The sequence below is a fragment of the Nomascus leucogenys genome, chromosome 11 (genome assembly GCF_006542625.1).
Source record: "Nomascus leucogenys isolate Asia chromosome 11, Asia_NLE_v1, whole genome shotgun sequence".
In the NCBI taxonomy this organism is placed as follows: domain Eukaryota; kingdom Metazoa; phylum Chordata; class Mammalia; order Primates; family Hylobatidae; genus Nomascus; species Nomascus leucogenys.
In genome coordinates, this window is record NC_044391.1 from 77,826,708 (window position 1) to 77,846,384 (window position 19,677).

The 19,677-nt window shown below is 38.7% G+C and overlaps 1 protein-coding gene across 1 annotated transcript in view; it reads left to right on the top strand.

The window, feature by feature from the left end:
* The window catches only part of KCNAB1 (potassium voltage-gated channel subfamily A member regulatory beta subunit 1), a 414,684-nt gene that overhangs the window by 132,620 nt on the left and 262,387 nt on the right, over positions 1–19,677 (top strand). The window lies entirely within an intron of this gene.

Sequence of the window (19,677 nt, forward strand, 5' to 3'; positions counted from 1 at the left end):
ATCAACTTGGAAACCTGTTAAAAATGCAAATTCTTCGGTCCCATCCCATCCCAGACTACTGAATCAGAAATTCCAGGGAAGAGGACCAGGTATCTGTTTTAACAAGTCTTCTGTGTGATTCTGATGCCAGCTGAAGTTTGAGAACCATCGGTCTAAACCAAACATGGAGGCCATGCCCCCAGCGATGTGATGGCTTTAAGTGGGGGTATATGATGCATTTCTGGTTGATGAGATGTGAGGGGAAGCTGAGGCTTCTTAAAAGAGACAAAAGACAGGTATGTTTCTCTTTTCCCTTGCCTCTGGAGGTGGATGTGTAAGGACACAATGCCCTCTGCAACCAGAGAGCTTACGATTTTTACAACCAGAGAACTTATGATTTTTATGAACAAGAGGTATTAGTAAAGAGGTTTGACAAAGAGTTATGTCTTTGAAATGATAAAATGTTAAAAATAAAAAGAGAGTAGAGGTTAAATGTAGTTTATGTGAATAATTTATTTGGAATATTCTGGCTAAGTGAGATCTTATTTAGCTACCTGCCCTCTGCAGGTATGCCTCAATTGGACCAGAACCTCACTCATGGGATGTCACCTTGAGGTCAGGCACTGGCCACAGGAATGGGGCCATCCATTCTGTGCAGATCCCTTGCCAAACACTCTGTCTTTCACAGGAGCATTTTCCCAGGATGGTGAGGAATGGTTATGCTTGGATGTCACTCAGCTCACCCATGCTAAGGCAAAGAGGGCCCCCAGAGTTGTGTTTATAGCTGCCCAATGGCCACTGCTCAGACCAAGAGCAGTGTTTGCAGAGCTCAGCTATTTCTCATCAAGGATTATTTGCAGTTCTTTCCAGGCTTATGAGAAGTCTCATTGTGAACTCTGCAGAAGGGCGTCACAATATTTGATATTTAGTTACAAAGGCTCACAGTTGAAAATGTGACCTTTTGTTTGGTTTTATTTTCTTAACTGAGCCCTAAAGCACAAGAAGTGTTGGTTGCTGAGAGTTAGGCTAGGGACTTTGACTTCCTATCCATCTAAGTTAGAGTTAACTTTGTAATGGTTGGTCTGATTTCATACAACCTCCTTTCCATCCTCCAGTCTTCTGTAACATCAGAATCTCAAAGCATTTCCTGATTTGGCCTTTGGGCTTAGGTAATACACCATATAAAGCAGGCAGACTGATTTTGTTTCTTTTCATTTTTAATACCAATTGCCCAGATGAAAAGGAAATTTCAGTGAATTTTATTGCAACGGCAGAATGTGGAGATTAATTAGTAGGCTCCTTCTCTTTTCCCTGCCGAGTTGACTATATGGGTGACACGTGGGCTCCCTCTCTGCACTCACTGATTTAGGGAGCATTCAGCCCATTAGTTGGAGGCCCTTTCAGCAACACGGCCTATCTGTCCCAGTATGACTATTTATAGGCTACTTTGTTCCAACAAACTGCTTTCATTCTAGCTCCTTCATCTGAAATTGTTGGTAGTGAACTATTTCCATTATCCAAGAGGGTGCTATGAGCCGGATCTTATTTTCAGTTTGAGGTCATTAATATCATTAGGTTGAAGTGATTTAATGTGGCACAGTAGGGATGAATGCACTACAGATGTTACTGTCATGGAAACAAATTGGGCACAGACTCAAGGCATAAGATAGAACTGCTGTAGACTGTGATGTTCAAAATAATGCATGTAACATTTATTTCAAACCAGATATGGTCCCCGTCAGAGTCCCTGCTGTTTCCTGAATTGAGTTTAGTAAACTGGCATTAAGCTTTTTCCTGCTTTGACCCGAGCCTCTCTCCTGCTCCATCTTCCTCTTACACTCTCTTTTACCACTGCATCGGAATGCCCCACACTGTCTGCTGTGGTCTGCATTTGCCCAGTACTTCATGTATCCATGTCTCTGTTCATGCCCTACCCTGACTTGAAATGTCCTTGTTTTATCTGTCTAACAATGGGCTCATGTGTCCTCTGACAATATGAGCCCATTGTCATGTGTCCTCTGACAATATGAGCCCAATACTCATTTTTCAAGGTCCAGAGTAAACATCACCTCCTCCATGCAGCCTTCTCTGGTTTCCTCTCACTCAGAATGAATCTCTCCTTGGCACCCACCCAAATTCCCCAAGCAGATTACCTGCACTTCTTTTAGCATGTATTTCATTTTGCCCTATATTGTGGTTAGCTGTTTTTATGTCTGTCTTTCTCATGTGATTGTAAGCTGCTTAAGGGGAAAATGGGTCTTATTTATTTTGAAATGTTTCTTCTGTTCCTAGCACCTGGAGCAGCGCCCAGCGTGTGGTAGGTGTTCAGTAAATATATGCTTAATAAATGGAAGACTATTATGATTTTTCTTCCACATTAGATTCTCCCTGGAAAAAGGCAGAAAAAAAGCAGCCATAGTTTGACTGCTGAGTTTGAATAATTTCAGTGAAATTGTTTGTTTCTTTAGGTTTTTTGTGGATTAATTTTAAATTAACAAATGAAAAAGTATTATGTTTTCAGCACCTAATTGTATTCCTGATTTAATCTTAAATGCAAGACAATGCTCCCAGAAATCTGGCCCTTCTCTTCTATAATATTTTTTTCACTTCTTTTCAAACACAATGTTGTTCCACATTTTGATTAAAAAGAAAGGTATTTGACTGAAAGAATGGTATTATCCTGTTCAACTATCTCTTAGGAAACGCCTGAAGGATGATGTGGCCCAGCATTTATGGCTGGTGCCACTTTACACAGAACACTCAAGACTGCCCTCCCTCCCCAGGGTCACTGTGCGATGCTTTTAATGGAGGAAGTGGTTTCCCATTTCACGATATCCTCAGGCAGGACAGCTTAGCCCCACTAATATGAGTGGATGCTCACTGTCTCCTCAGGCATTGTCTTCTGTTTTATGCTAAAAGCAGCGTTGAATCAGCCCATTCCACTGAAGACTTACCAGTGGGCCAATAGATTTTGAGATATTTTTGCCCACTTGAGGGAAAATGTAGCTTAAGTTTTTTTTTTTACCCCATGTGTGCTGAATATTTTTAATTTACTCCTCCAGATATACTTCCTACCATTTTTCTACTCTGCTTTGTGCCCCAGGAGGCTGTCCTGTACTTCTTTGGTCTCTGGCTTCTAGTTGGGTTCAGCCCATTGGCAGGAGATTGGAGGAAGGTAGGGAGGGAGTTGGGTATTTATTCTCTGAGCTTCTTCCTGTGGGCTGGCTGTGTCCCTCCATTGAAGGTTACAGTTTCTGTGGTGGCCCCGCCACAGAGTTCTCTATGTGTCTGGGTTCTGGTGACCACTCCTTCCAATTGCCCCTTTAGGCTGAGAGGTGGTAACAGACCCAGCTATTACTAGGCCTCAGCTATCTCTTATGTTTTAGGGATACTTTTACTTCCCTTCAGGGACATTCCCATTATACCTTGTCAATAGTCTTTGTATTAAACTCTCCTCATGACCCATGAGTGTACCATCATTTTCCTGCCAGGACTTGATTGAATCATGGTGTCATATCAGACACACCCGGAGTGTCCTAGATTTGGTTTTGTTTTTAAATCTCCTTCTTGTGAAAAACTTGTGCTCCAGACCTTAGTGAGACAAGAATTGGGTAGTAAGTGAGGAGAGGAACAAAATGCATGGGGCTTTCTGCTTAGCAACTTCCTTTATCAATTCTTCTGGGAAACATCTCAACGTTAATAAAACCCCAAACAAAATTTCTCTTTTAAAAAGAGAATTTTATAATAAAAAGGAACTGAAAATTGAAATGGGAAAGAACCTTGGAAATTGTCTCGGGAGGGATCCGGGGTGCTTTGCCTGTTCCATGTCCAGAGCCCTACTCTGAGGACAGCTTCTACCCTACAATATCTTTACACAATAAAGAAGTTTGAAGCAGGTTCCTTTCGATAGATCTAAAACTTTTACTAGTCATGATGGAGCACTTTCACTATAGGGAGCACACTTTTCTTTATAATGTATCCCCATGATCACAGGGACTTGGATTCAGGATTGATGCTTTACACAAAGACCGCCTTCCATCCATGGTGGCTGTGTATGAGAGTCATAGTTTACTGGGGGATGTAACATGGATGGTGACTGGCTGGTGCAGTCCCAGAAAGGACCTGTCAATCCTTTCTCTTGGGGAATCTGAATAGGAGTTATACAATTATTAAGCCTGTAGACCTGGGAGCAGTGGAAGAAGGGACTAAGTAGCTGAATCACTGTGATAGAATAACCACAGAATAGGAAAGAGTAGACATTATCTACGGAGGGAGACCACCAGAAGCAGTCTGCTACAGCATACATCCTTAATGATTTTCCAACTTATTCAAGCAGGTCCTTTCCTTGCAATAACCCTAGGCAGCATTAGGCTTAACTAACCTCAAGTACAGAAGAAAGAGAGTCTCTCTTTTCTAATAAAATTCCCAGGATTGAGTCTTTTTGGACTGGTTGGAGTCACACGACCAACCCTGAGCCAATCACTGTGACTTGGGAAATGGAACACTCTCATTGATGGAGCTGGGTCACATATACACACCCAGAGCCTGGGAGGAGCGTCTGTCTTACCTGAACAATGGAATGCTATTTTCAGAAGAAAGGAGAAGCCTGGACAGGCCAAAAGAACAGATTGGGTCATTTTAGCACATTTCAGTTTCTCACTATCTGAAAGAGCCTGCGTAACGTAACTACCATTCAGAAAAGCAAATCCTCTTTTTTTCTATCATGTACTGTCATCTAGTCCTGTGGGCACAATTTGAATACTTCCAGGGACCGCTTACCAAACCTCCAGGTGGGCAGCCCGATATGCTGTTGAACAGCCCACACCGTAGCGAGTCCCTTGTTCATATGCATCCACCTGCCTGCTGCCAATTCTCCTTGGTCCTGTTCTGTCCTATGCAACAACACTCCCAAATGTCCTCCCTCCTCCACATGACAGACTTTTGAATTTTATAAGACAGTTAAGAATTAAGAATGATTACAGGGAAATTAAAATCGGGCAATCATTTGCTGGAAAGAACATATTTTTCTCATTTACCTACATGCAATGTTAAATAACTCACTCCTACTCAGTTAAAAGCCCCAAGCCAAAAACATTAGGAATCCAAGTGCTCTCTCTCCCCTTCCCCCACATGGAAGATTTTATAACAGACAACCATATTGCTATAAATAATGCGCCGTGCTGTTGAGTGAGCCAGCACTGGGCCTAAATAATGACTTTAGCTGTAGAATGGCAAATCCCCCTCTGCATGCAGAACATAACAGACAATCCAATCTGATGAGGAGGGAAATGGAACAATTCTGCTTTCAACTGGTTTCTGTTTAATGTTCTCTCTTTCAAATGTCACTTAAAGTGTCACAAATTGACTAATTGATCTGTAAATGAACCTGACAACACTTAGAGTTTAAACCTTTGAACACCTTTGGAATCTAGTGACTCAATGGTGTAGAAGCAAACCATTTCAACACGCTGGCAGCTAGGGGGTTTTGCCTGAGGTTAATAATGAGAAGATTCCAGTGGTAAGAAGACAGTGGCCCAGCCATTATCTCTGGGCACCTTGTTCTCTGCCCTGACCCCCTTAAGGGGTCCTGACTCTCAAGGAGACTTCCTAATCTGATAAAGTGAGATTCCTTTAAACTCAGAAGATTTGACTATTAATTAGGGATATAAAATATTCTTTCTATCAAGTCAACCTGGGAAGTCTGAGATCAAAAGTCACATCACTAACCCTCAGCTCACTGGGAGCTTTCCACACCCTGCAAATGTCTGCCAGTGGGCAGCAAAAGGAGATTTTTCTTTTTGTTTTGGACTGTCCTCATGTTGTTCTAAAGCTCTTAGTTCTGCTAAGGGCTGGGAGAAACACTCCTAAACTTGCTGTTTCAAGGTAACCCATCCATTACCAAAACAGGAGCGTTGCTAGTTTAAAGTTCCAAGTCCCTAATACAGCTAACTTTTATGCCATTGCCTAGGTTTTGTTGCTTTCCTCTGAGTTGTTCCTTGCCCATCTGGACCTGTGTGTCCTAAAGCTGTCCTGCCTTGTCTTTGGGACACTCTGCTGTGCCCAGTATCTTTAACTAAAAACCTTGCACTGCTCAGTATCAGCTCTTGCTCTGTGACCTCCATGATGCTCTGGAGGTCCTGTTTATGCTTGACTGCTTTGTCGCCCCATCCCACAATGTGGGCAACTCAGTGAGGCTGCCTCTGCAGCCATTCTCCACTATTGCTGCTCTGCCATCTCTGTGTGCCATCCAGACCCAGTGTCATGTCCAACGGGGAACATTTCTGGATGCCCTTGGACTCTCCTTAACCCTTGTTAGGGATGTCTTGTATCTCAGCCTTGTAATGCAGAATACTCAGACTTTTCTCAAGAACCCCACAGCAACTAAATGCATTGTTCTTTCCGATCCTGCCTTGAAACTTCTGTCTAGGACTTCCCAGACCTCTGACCTCTTTCTACAGCAGCTTGTAATGAAGTCTGCCTTCAGACCTCCAACCTTTGCTTCTGACATGTAAAGGAAATCTGGGGCCTTTAAAAAAAATAAACCTTCTCCCTCAGCAAACCATGTTCTGTTTTGTTGTGTTTTTTAAAAACAGTTTTATTAAGGTATAATTTATATACCATAAAATTCACTCAAAATAAATGTACAATTCAGTGATTTTAGTAAACTCATAGAATTGTGAAACAATAATCAAAATTCAGTTTTATGATATTCTCCTATCCTCAAAAAGTTTGCTCATTCCTTGTTTGCAGTTAATCCCTGTTCCCACTCCCAGACCCAGCAACCGCTAATCTGTTTTCTGTCTCTATAAATGTGCCATTTCTAGATGTGTCATAAAAATAGAATTATAAAATATATAGTCTTTTTTGTCTAGCTCCTTTCACTTAGCATAATGTTTCTGAGGATGATTCATGTAGTTGCATGTATCAGCAGTTGATTCCTTTTAATCCTGAATAGAGTTCTATAAATACAACACATTTTGCTTTTCCATTTGCCATTTGATGGACTTTGGATAATTTCCTGGTTTGGGTTATTATAAATGTTGTTATGACATTCATGTATATGTCTTTATGTGGACACACATTTTCATATCTAGAAGTGCAGTTACTTGGTTGAATGATATATTTGTATGTAAGTATTTAAGGACTTTCCAAACTACTTTTCCTAGTGGCTGTACCACTTTGCATTCTCACCAGGAAACATGAAAGTTCCAGATTCTCCACATTTTCACTAATTCCTGGTACTAAAAAAAAATTATTATAGCCATTCTAGTAAGTGTACAGAGGTGTCTCATTGTGGTTTTCATTTGCATTTCCTTAATGACTAATGAGGTTGAACATCTTTTCATGTACTCATTGGCCATTCACTTATTCTCTTTGGTAAAATGTCCACTAAAATCTTTCATCCAGTTTTTTTAGTTGGGTTACATATCTTCTTTCTATTGAGTTATTAGTATTCTCCATGCATTCTGAATACAGGTCCTTTATCAAGCATAGGATTTGAAACTATGGCTTGTCTTTTCATTTACTTAATGATGTCTTAAGTAATTGTTTTACTTAAAGTAAAATAATTTTTATTTTTAGGAAGTTCAATTAACCTTTTTTTATTTTATATATTTTCTTTTATTGGTGTCATAGCTTTGCCAAACCCAAGATCATAAAGAATTCTCCTGTGTTTCCTTCTAGATGATTTAGAGTTTTAACTCTTAACTTTAGGTCTATGATCCATTTTGAGTTTATTTTTGTGTGTGGTTTGAGGGAAGGGCCTAAGTAGTTTTTTTTATCACATATGGATATCCAATTGTCCTAGCACTATTTTTTGAAACCATTATGCTTTCTCAATTGAATTGTCTTGGCACCATTGGCAAAAGTTAAGTTATAGTCCATAAATGTAAGAAATTATTTCTGAAGTCTCAGTTCTCTCCTGTTAATCTATATACTTATCCTTTGCCAATACCACACTCTGTTGATGACTATAGCTTTGGAGTAAGTTTTAAAATTAGATCATGTAAGTTCTCTTTGTTCTTTTTCAAATTGTTTTGGCTATTTAAGTTCCTTGCATTTCCATACACATTTTCAAATCAGCTTGTTAATTTTAACAAAAGGAGTTGCTGGGATTTTGATAGGGATTGTATTGAATTTCTAGATCAATTTGGGGAGAATTTGCCATCTTGACAATATTGACTATGCCAGTTTAAGAATGTGAACATTATTAGATCTTTAATTGCTCAGCAATGTTTTGTAGTAGTCAGTATGCAAAATTTGTACTTCTTTTTAAAAATTCTTTGTATTTTATTCATTTTGATGTTTTGATGACAAAAATCTTTCTTAATTTTGTTTTTGGTTGTTCATTGCTGGTATATAGAAATATTGATCTTATATTCTGTGATCTTGTTAAATTCATTTACTCTAGTAGTTTTTTTGGTGAATTCCTTGAGACTTTCTACATAACAGATTATGTCATCTATGAATAAAAACAGTTTTCTCCCTTTCAAATCTGGGCATCTTTAATTTCCTTCTATTTATTTTTTATTGCTTTAGCTAGAACATCCTTTACAGTGTTGAAAAGAAGTGGCAAAGTGGCATTGTTCCCTGTCTTAGGGGAGAAACATTTAGTCTTTTTTACCATTTGGTATGATGTTAGCTGTGGATTTTTCATGGAGACACTCTTTCAGGTTAAGGAAGTTTTCCTCTAGTTGTTGCTTGGGAAATTTTTATCATGAATAGGTGTTAGATTTTGATAAGTGTTTTTTTCTTCATCATTGAGCTGATCAAGCATTTTTTTCCTCTCATTCTATTAATCTGGCACCTTACACTAACTGTATTTTGGGTATAAACCAAACTACAGACCACTTAGTTATGGCCTGTAATCCTTTTACAAGTTGCTGGATTTGATTTGCTCATATTTTGTTAAGGATTTTTACATTTATGTTCATGAGTGCTATCAATCTGTAGTTTCTTCTTTTCTGATATCTTTGTGTTGTTTTGGTATCAAAATAATACCTTAAAGAAGAGGTGAGAATTGTTTCTTCTTGTATTTTCCAAAAGAGTTTGTAAAGGATTGTTAGTAGATTGTCTTAAAATATTTAAGAAAACTCACTGGTGAATTCTGAGCCTGGGCTTTTCTTTGTGCAAATACTTAAAACTAAGACTCAGTTTCTTCACTTGTTATAGGTCTATTTAGATTTTCTCTTCTTGAGTAGGTTTTGGTAATTTGTGTTGTTTTAGGTATTTGTTCATTTCATCTAAGTTGGCCATCTTTTTGGTGTGAAGTTGTTCATATTTTCTTATATATTTTTTAATCCTGTAGGGTCAGAAGTTATATCCCCCTTTTAATTTCTGATTTGGGTAATTTGTTTTCAGTCAGTCTAGCTAAGTTTTGTTAACTGTGTTGATAATTCATAAAACCAACTTTTGATTTTATGGATTTTATCTTATTTTCCTATTTCATTGATTTCTACTCTAATCTTCATTAATTCTTTTGCTTAGATTTTGTTTACTTTTCACTTTTCTTTTTTAGTTTCTTAAGGTGACAGCTTAGGTTATTGATTTGATACTTTCTGATATAGGTGTTTAAAGCTACCAGTTTTCCTCAGAATGCTGCCTTAGCTGCTTCCCATAAATTATTAAAATTTTATTTTCATTCAGTTCAAAATATTTTTAAATTTCCTCTGTTATTTCTTTGTTGAATCAATGGTTATTTAGAATAGTGCTATTTAATTTCCAAGTGTTTGAAAATTTCCTAGTTTTTTCTATGGTTTAGATTTCTAACTTAATTTCATTGTGTTTGAAAAATATATTTATAACATCAACCCTTTTAATATAGTAAGATTTGTTTTCTGGCCTAGCATATGGTCCATCTTGGAGAATATTTCCTATACAATTGAAAAGAATGTGTATTCTGCAGTCATTGGGTATGGAGCTCTATTAAGTTTTCCTTCAGAATCCACCAGGGATTGGTTTTAGGATCTCCTGGTGCTCATATCTCTTATATAAAATAGTGTAGTATTTGCATACCTCTTATGCACGTCCTCCCATATACTTTAAATCATCTTTAGATTACTTATAATACCTAATACAATGTAAATGATAGTAAATAGTTGCATTGTATTTTTATTGTTGACTTGCTATTTTTAATTGTTGATTTTTTCAAATATTTTCAATCCACAGTTGGTTGAAACTGCAGATAGTGAGGGCCAATTGCACATGCTACTCACATAGAGTTGATTGATAGTATTGCTCAAGTCTTCAATATTGCAGTTTTGCAGGCGAGGATCTGGTTATTCTATCAGTTACTGAGAGTGGGGTATTAAAATCGCCAAGAAGAAGTGTTGAATTGTCTATTTTTCCTTTCAAGTCTATTGTTTTTGTGGTATTTTGGTGCTCTGTCTGTAAGTCCATATATACATTTATAATTGTCATATTTTACTAATGTACTGGCTGTTCTATTTTTATAAAATGTCCTTATCTTTGATAACTTTTTTATCTTAAAGAAAGTTTGTTTTGTTTGACAGTAATATAGTTATTGCAGCTCTCTTATGTTTACATGGTCTATCTTTATCCAATTTTTTTTTCAACTTATATTTTTCTTTGAATCTGAGGTGTGTCTCTTATACACAGCATATAGTTGGATCTTGATTTTTCGTGGCTATCTTTGTCTTTTCATTTAGACCATGAATGTTTAATGCATTTATTGATATGATTTAATTTACGTTTACTGTGTTGCTATTTATTTTCTAAATGTCTCCTTTCCTTTGGTCACTCTGTTCCTCTTTGTCTTCTTTTGTGTTAAATACATATTTTAATTAGTTTGTTCATTTTAAAAAATATTTCTGTGAGTTATTTTCTTAGTGATATTGTTCTAGTGATTATGATATGCACTTTAACTTATCACAGTATACTTCAGATTAACATAACTTGGTTCTGATAAAATGTAGAAACTTTGCTCTGATATACTTCCATTCATTCCTTATCGTTTGTATTATATTTTGTAATATATATATATACACACACATACATACACATGTATATAATAATGATAACACAGTATTAAAATTATTTATTCATGCAATGCTATGTCTTTTAATATTAAACTAAAGCACTTTACATTCCCTGCGAATCTTGTTTTATAGGGAATAAAAAGTTCTTTGGTTTAACACTTTCAGAGTTATCTTTCCATTTCAGTGTCTGATTCACTTTGACCTCAGTGACCACTTAGCTTATTTGGTTCCCCGACTACTATCTTGAGTTGTCCAGATTCCAGGCTTTCTTTTTAATGAGAAGCACTCAATTCTTTTGAGTTTTAGTGTCTTTCCCAGCTCCTTGACCTCACCACGAGTCACATGACTGGAATCGTCTATATTCAGAATTGAATCTGAGACCTGAGTTCCAGTTGAATTTTGAGCCATTCTAGTCCTGGACCACCTAGTACTATGACTTCCAGATTTCAGTATCTACATCTGGGGACATGATAGTTCAAGCTTTCACAATCAAGAAAGGTATTCATTTAAAAACTTGGGGTACTCTTGCTTAGGAAAATGGTGAAAATAATAACAAACCCATTATTTTTTAGGGGTTTTATCATTGCTTGCTGTTTTCTCCACAACTTGCATGTTTATAGTTTCCATCCTGCTTCCATCTAGCTACTTCTACTCCCTAAGCTTCCATCTGGCTACTTCTACTTCCTCAGCAGGCCCTGTGTTATTATCTCCCCATCCCTGGGTCAATGCTGCTCCCAAAGAAGCCCTGATTCAGTGGGCCATTCCATTTTAACCATGAGTGTGGTGACTGATGATCCTTTCATGTGGATTCTTTCATGTGGATGTGATTCTCTATACCTGAGCCAACACTGCTGTCCCTGGGAAAAGGGCCTCTATGTGGGGTATGGGCAGGCTCACCTGCCCTTGTTTGATTTATGGGAATTCTTCTATTTATCCATGCTTTCCCCAAACTGACTATGGTTAGTTGGATGGTAGATCCCAAAAGATATGCCTGTATCCTAATCTCTAAAACCTGTGAGGCTGGGTGCGGTGGCTCATGCCTGTAATCCCAGCACTCTGGGAGGCCGAGGTGGGCGGATCAGAAGGTCAGGAGATTGAGACCATCCTGGCCAACATGGTGAAACCCCATCTCTACTAAAATACAAAAATTAGCTGGATGTGGTAGCTCATGCCTGTAGTCCCAGCTACTCGGGAGGCTGAGGCAGGAGAATTGCTTGAACCCAGGAGGAGGAGGTTGCAGTGAGTCAAGATGGTGCCACTGCACTCCAGCCTGGTGACACAGCGAGATTCTGTCTCAAAAAACAAAACACAAAAAAACCTGTGAATATAAATAATATCCTGAACTTTTCCCAAAACTGACCAACCACCTCCCCTTGGAATTTAGTGAGCAGATTAAGCTTAAGATTTATGCCTGTCTTCAAATCTTCTCCTACATTTGATTTTAGCTATTTTTTTCCCCACTATTCTAGCCCCTTCCTCATTCCTACCCGTCTGCCAATATTCTGAACATCTACACAGAAATACCATACTACATTACTCCCATTCTCTCTCCTTCATTACTATAGAACTATGTAAAATCAAGTAGAGGGAAGGGCAAAGAATAAAAGCAGAACACTGGGGACACACTACTGTTATTAGAGATAACCTAGAAATTTTAACATAATGATTCAATTTCTACATAGAATATTCCCATCCAGTTATGTCACTATCCCAGAGGTTGGTTTAAATCCCTTTTTTCATTCAATAGGAATTTGTAAAGCACCTCTCTGCACAGCGGTGTGATAGATTGAGATATGTCCTTTGCTCCCAAGGAGCTCAGTTCACATTACCTTGATTAACTAAAGACTATAGCTTCTCTTTTCTTTACTAGAGGCCAACTATAGAGAGGGTTAAAAAGACTCAGGTTAATAGAATCCACAAAGTCACTATTGCAGAAAATTCCTTTAATATTCCATGCACAATTATTGCTCTCCTTAGTGGATCAGACCACTCCCAGCCTAACTTCTCAACAGTAGTCCTTATCAGATCTATAGAGAATCAAATATAAACAGTGATGTGACTTGCTAAATTCTTCCACATCAGTCAGCAAAGCTCAGTGGTCATATTCTGGATAATCTGCCCCCAGATGCTTGTTTATTATAAAGTAAACTGAGTCTGCCTGGTGAAATTTATCCCACACTATTGGATGCGGTGAAATAAACAGAAAAAAGTCATTGGTCTTCCCTTCAGAATATGTAGACCTACAGGCTCCCTATTACAGAAAGCATTATTTCTTTTTTCTGGTTATGACTTCCTTTGGTTCCATATGCAAAAGTGATATGTACTCACAGCAGAAAAAAAATACAATACTAACAAAATAAAGGCACTAAAAATTGCCCCAATCCTGCCATCCACACAGATAACTACTGATATTTCAGTATATAGTATATCTTTTTTTCTCTGCGGAGATAAATACTTTTTGCTTATGTCAAAACAGTCTTACATTGTATATATTATTTTGCGGACTGCTTTTTCAGTTCATAGTGCATAATGAACATTTTCCCATTATATTCCTGTTAGAACTGGCAGTGGAAGCACCGTTCTTCCTTTAACAGATTTTACCTTATGGCTGGCTGACTCTAGTTATCTCCTTCTGGTCTTCCTGCTTTGAGTCTTTTACACCCCCTGGCCACCCCATGCCTGGTTACCAGATTGAGCTGCCTAAAATACTATTTATACCCTTGACCCCAGACCAGAATCCTTGATAAAACTTTTTCCTTCATTCTGCCCCAATTGCCTAGAGGGAGGAGTTCTCACCTAGCCCTTTATTCCAGGCTGTCCTCAATAAGTCCAAGATGATTTATGTACATTGTTTTGCATCACTTATTACATAAATCCTTTGTCCAAATGAGTTTCCATCCCAGAGTCTCCCTCTCCTATTCTCTATCTTTGCCCAGGTTCTTTTCTGCCCTTACTGCCCAGATGTTTTCTTTGCTTTTTAAATTTTTTAAAAAAATTTTATGGGTACATAGTAGGTGTATATATTTATGGGGTATATTGGATATTTTGATACAGGCATGCAATGTGTAATAATCACATCAAGGTAATCACCTTGAGCACTTATATTTTGTGTTACAAACAATCCAAGTATACTCTTAATTATTTCAGAATGTGTAATTAAATCATTATTGACTATAGTCACCTGCTTGTGCTATAAAATACTAGATCTTATTCATTCTTTTATTTATTTTTTATCCATTAGTCACCCCCATTTCCTCCCCACCCCTCATTACACTTCTCAGCCTCTGGTAACCATTGTTCTATTCTCTATCTCCATGAGTTCAATTGTTTTAATTTTTTGATCCCACAAATAAATGAGAACATACAAAGTTTTTCTTCCTGTGCCTGGTTTATTTCACTTAACATAATGACCTCCTTGTTGCAAATGATAGAATCTCTTTATTTTTTATGGCTGAATAAAACTCCATTGTGTATGCGTGCCACATTTTCTTTATCCATGCATCTCTTGATGGACACGTAGGTTGCTTCCAATCTTGACTATTGTGAATAGTGCTACAATAAACATGAGAGTGCAGACATCTCTTAAATGTACTGATTTCCTTTCTTTTGAGTATATCCCTAGCAGTGGAATTGCTGGATCATATAGTAGCTCTATTTTTAGATTTTTGAGAAACCTCCAAATTATTCTCCATGGTAGTTGTACTAATTTACATTCCCACCAACAGTTATAGGGGTTTCCTTTTCTCCACACCCTCTCCAGCATTTGTTATTGCCTTTTAGATGAAAGTCATTTTAACTGGGGTGAGATGATATCTCGTTGTAGTTTTGATTTGCATTTCTCTGATGATCAGTGATGGAGAGCACCTTTTCTTATACCAGTTTGCCATTTATATGTCCTCTTTGGAGATTCAGATATTTTGTCCATTTTCAAAATCAGATTATTAGAATTTTTCCTCTAAAGTTGGTTGAGCTTCTTATATATTCTGGTTATTAATCTGTTGTCAGATAGATAGTTTGCAAATCTTTTCTCCCAGTATCTCTTCACTTTGTTGGCTGTTTGCTATGCATAAAGCTTTTTAACTTGATGTTATCCCATTTGTCCATTTTTGCTTTGGTTGTCTGTGTTTGTTGGGGTATTACTCAGGAAATCTTTGCCCAGTCCAGTGTCCTGGAGAGTTTCCTCAAAGTTTTCTTGTAGTAGTTTAATAGTTTCAGGTCTTAGATTTAAGTCTTCAGGTATTATTTTAGTGCTAATAATATTTATTTATATATCCGGGTGCTCCAGTGTTGGTTGCATATATATTTACAATTATTGTATCTTTTTTCTGAATTGACTTCTTTGTCATTATATAATGACCTTCTTTGTCTCTTTTTATAGTTTTTGTCTTGAAATCTATTTTGTCTGATACAGGTGTAGCTACTCTTGCTCTTTTTTGGTTTCCATTTGCATGGAGTATCTTTTTCCATCCTTTATTATTTTCAGTCTGTGTGTGTCTTTATATATGAAGTGCATTTCTTTCAGGCAACAGATCACTGGGGCTTGCTTATTTTTTTTTTTTTTTTTTTTTTTTTTGAGACGATGTCTCACTCTGTCACCCAGACTGGAGTGCAGTGGTGCAATCTCGACTCACTGCAAGCTCTGCCTCCCGGGTTCACGCCATTCTCCTGCCTCAGCCTCCTGATTAGCTGGGACTACAGGTGCCTGCCACTACGCTTGGCTAATTTTCTGTATTTTTCAGTAGAGACGGGGTTTCACCATGTTAGCCAGGATGGTCTCGATCTGCTGACCTCGTGATCCGCCCGCCTTGGCCTCCCAAAGTGCTGGGATTACAGGCATGAGCCACTGCACCTGGCCTTTTTATTTTTTAATCCATTCAGGCACTCTATGTATTTTGACTGGAGAGTTAGTCCATTTACACTAAATGTTATTATTAATAAATAAGGGCTTACTCCTGCCATTTTGCTATTTTTTTTTCTAGTGGTTTTGTGGTCTTATCTTCCTTCTTTTCTTTTTTTTCTGTCTTCCTTTTAGTGAAGGTGATTTTCTCTGGTGGTGTGTTTTAATTTCTTGCTTTTTGCTTTTTGTGTATCTGTTGTATGTTTTTAGATTTGAGGTTACCATAAGGCTTGCACTTAGTATCTTATAATTCATTATTTTAAACTGATGACAATTTAACATTGATTGTATAAACAAACAAACTAAAAAACAAGCAAAAAGAAAACTAATAAAACTCTATAATTTTGTCTCTCTGCTTTGTAACTTTTTGCTGTTTCTATTTATATGCTATTGCACTGTCTTGAAAAGTTCTCGTAGTTATTATTTTTAACCATTTCATCTTCTCATCTTTCTACTTAAGATATGAGTAGTTTATACACCACAATTACAGAGTCATAATATTCTGTGTACTTACTATTACCAGTGAGTTTTGTATCTTCACATGGTTTCTTATTGCTTGTTGATATCTTTTTCATTCAGACATTAAAAAAAAACTCCCTTTAGCATTTCTCGTAGGACAGGACTGATGATGAAATCTCTCAGCTTTTATTTATCTGGGGAAGTCTTTATTTCTTCTACATGTGTGAAGGAGATTTTCATCAGGTATACTATTTTAGGATAAAAGTTTTCTTTCCGTCAACAGTTTAAATGTGTCGTGCCACTCTCTCTGAGCCTGTAAGGCTTCTACTGAAAAGTGTGCTGCTAGACGTATTGGAGCTCCATTGTATGCTATTTGTTTCTTTTCTCTTGCTGCTTTTAGAATTCTTTCTTTATTCTTGACCTTTAGGAGTTTGATTATTGAAGGTTTTGAGGTAGCCTTCTTTGGGTTAAATCTGCCTGGTGTTCTATAGCCTTCTTGTACTTGAGTATTGATATCTCTCTCTAGGTTTGGGAAGTTATTTGTTATTATCCCTTTAAATACACTTTCTACCCCTATCTCTCTGTCTCCTTTTTAAGGCCTATAACTCTTAGATTTGCCCTTTTGAGCCTATCTTCTAGATATTGTTGGTGTGTTTTATTCTTTTTTATTCATTTTCTTTTGTCTCCTTTGACCGTGTATTTTTGAATAGCCTGTCTTCTAGCTTATTAATTCTTTTTTCTGCTTGATCAATTCTGCTGTTAAGAGACTCTAATGCATTCTTCAGCATGTTGACTGCATTTTTCAACTTTAGAATTTATACTTGAGTATTTTAAATTATTTCAATTTCTTTGTTAGACTTATCTGATAGGATTCTGAATTCTTTCTCTGTGTTAGCTTGAATTTCATTGAGTTTCCTCAAAACAGCTATCTCGAATGCTCTGTATGAAATGTCAAATATCTGTCTCTCTCCAGGATCGGTCCCTGGTGCCTTATTTACTTCATTTGGTGACATCATGTTTTTCTAGATGGTCTTGATGCTTGTAAACGTTCACCAGTGTCTGGGCATTGAAAAGTTAGGTATTTATCATAGTCTTTGCAGCCTGGGCTTGTCTGTACCCATCCTTCTTGGGAAGGCTTTCCAGTATTTAAAGAGTCTTAGGTGTTGTGATCTAAGTTTTTGGTCACTGCAGCCATATCTGCATTAAGGGACCCCTCGGGCCAAGTAACACTGTAGTTCTTGTAGACTCATTGAAGTACTGCCTTGGTGGTCTTGTATAAGATCTAAAAGAATTCTCTGAATTAGCAGGCAGATACTCTTGTTCTCTTTCCTTACTTTCTCCCATACAGAGTCTGTCTCTCTCTGTGTGAGCTGTGCGGAGCTGGGGGAGGAGTGACACCAGCACCCCTGTGGCTCCCACCACTGGGATTGTACTCGGTCTGACCTGGAGCCAGCACAGCACTGGGCCTTGCCCAAGGCCTGCTGTAATCACTAACTGGCTACTGCCTATGTTTGGTCAAGGGCCTCAGGCTTTACAACCAATTGGTGGCAAAGCCAGGCAGTTTTTTGTCTTTCCCTTCAGGGTGGTGGCGAGTTCCTCTGGGCCCCAGGTGGGTCCAGAGATGCTGTCCAGGAGTCAGGGCCTGGAGTCAGATACCTTAGAAATCTGGGTGGCACTCTATTCTACTGCGACTAAGCTAGCAACAAAAACACAAGACAAAGTTTTTCCCACTCTTCCCTCCCCTTTCCCCAGGCAGAGGAGTCTCGCCATGTTCACCACTACCACGGGCCTGTGCGCAATACTCCTGGGCTACCACCAATGTTCCCTTAAGACCCAAGGGCTTTTCAGTCTGCTTGTGGTGAATGCTGCCAGGCCTGGGACTCCACCTTCATGGGAATGAGCTCTTCTCTGGCCCAGGGTAGGTTCAGAAATGCTTTCCAGGAGCCAAGGCCTGGAATTAGGGATGCCAAGAGTCCTCTTGGTGCTCCTCCCCACTGTGGCCAAGCTGGTACCTAAGCAGCAAGACAAAACCCCTTTTATTCTTCCCTCTCCTTTTCTCAAGCAGAAGGAAGGAATCTCTTCTCATAGCCACCACTTCTGTGAATATGCTGGGTCACACCTAAAGCTAGCATGTCTCAGAGTCTTTAACCAAGCCCATGGTGTATACTACCTGGTTACTGCTGCTGATTATTCAGGGTTCAAGGACTCTAGTCAGCAGGTGGTGAATCCTGCCAGGAGCAGTTCCTTTTCTTAGAGGCAACAGGTTCCATCCTAGCCCAGGGTTTGTCTAGAAATGTCATCAGGAAGCTAGGTCCCGGAAAGGGGGCCTTGCAACTCTGCCTGCTGCCCTATCTACCATGGCCGAGCTGATACCCTAGTTTTAAAACAAAGTTATCTTTATTCTTCCCTCTCCTCTCCTCAAGTGAAAAAAAAAAACAAAAACGAGTCTTTTTTGGAACTGTGAGCTATGCTGCTCGGGAGTGGGGAAGGGGTGGAACAAGTACTCCTTTAGCTGCTCTGGCAGGTGTCTAACTAGGTTACATGCCCTCCAAATCCACTGGCTCTGAGCACAGCGTAGCACTCAGACTTGCCTAGGAACTGCAGGCTTTATGGCCTAGACTGCCTTTCAAATTTATTTAGATCCCCATAGCACTTTACCCCCTGGCAGTGAGGCTTGCCAAAAAGCAAGTTCCAACTGCTGGGATGGGTAATTACCCTCTGTCTAGGCCTGATCTAAATGCTCCCTGTGTGGGCATTGGCTGAGTTCTGCCCAGTGTAGCTTTCCGCCATGACAGCACAGCACTGGGTTCCAATACACAGTTTTACAATTGTGCTGCACTCTTCCTCCCCTAAGCACACAGATTCTCTTTCCATGCCATGCAGCTGCTGCTGTGGGGTGGGAGAAGGGTGGCGTCAGCAATTCACGGCTGTCTTTCCTACCCTCTTCACTGCTTTTTTCAGCGATATGAAGTTAAAACCAGGTACTGTCATCTCTCAGCTGATGTTTGATTCTTATGAAGGTGCTTTTTTTGTGTAGATAGTTGTCAGATTTGGTATTCCTGTTGGGGAGGATGATCAATGGAGTCTTCTATTCGGCCATCTTGCTCCACCTCCTCCAAATCTTTTCTGACATCACTGTAGTTTCTCTAACTGCCCCAACCGACAGTAGTCTCTCCCTCTTCCTCTGAAGTGTGTATCAGCTATAGCACTTATTCTGACATATAGAATATACAGCTAATCATCCATGAATATCTCTGTACTCCCCAGGTAGGAAGTGAGTCCCATGAAGAGGGCTGAATCTTCCACCTTTTTCCCTTACCAAGGTATAGAATTTGTCACCTGAGC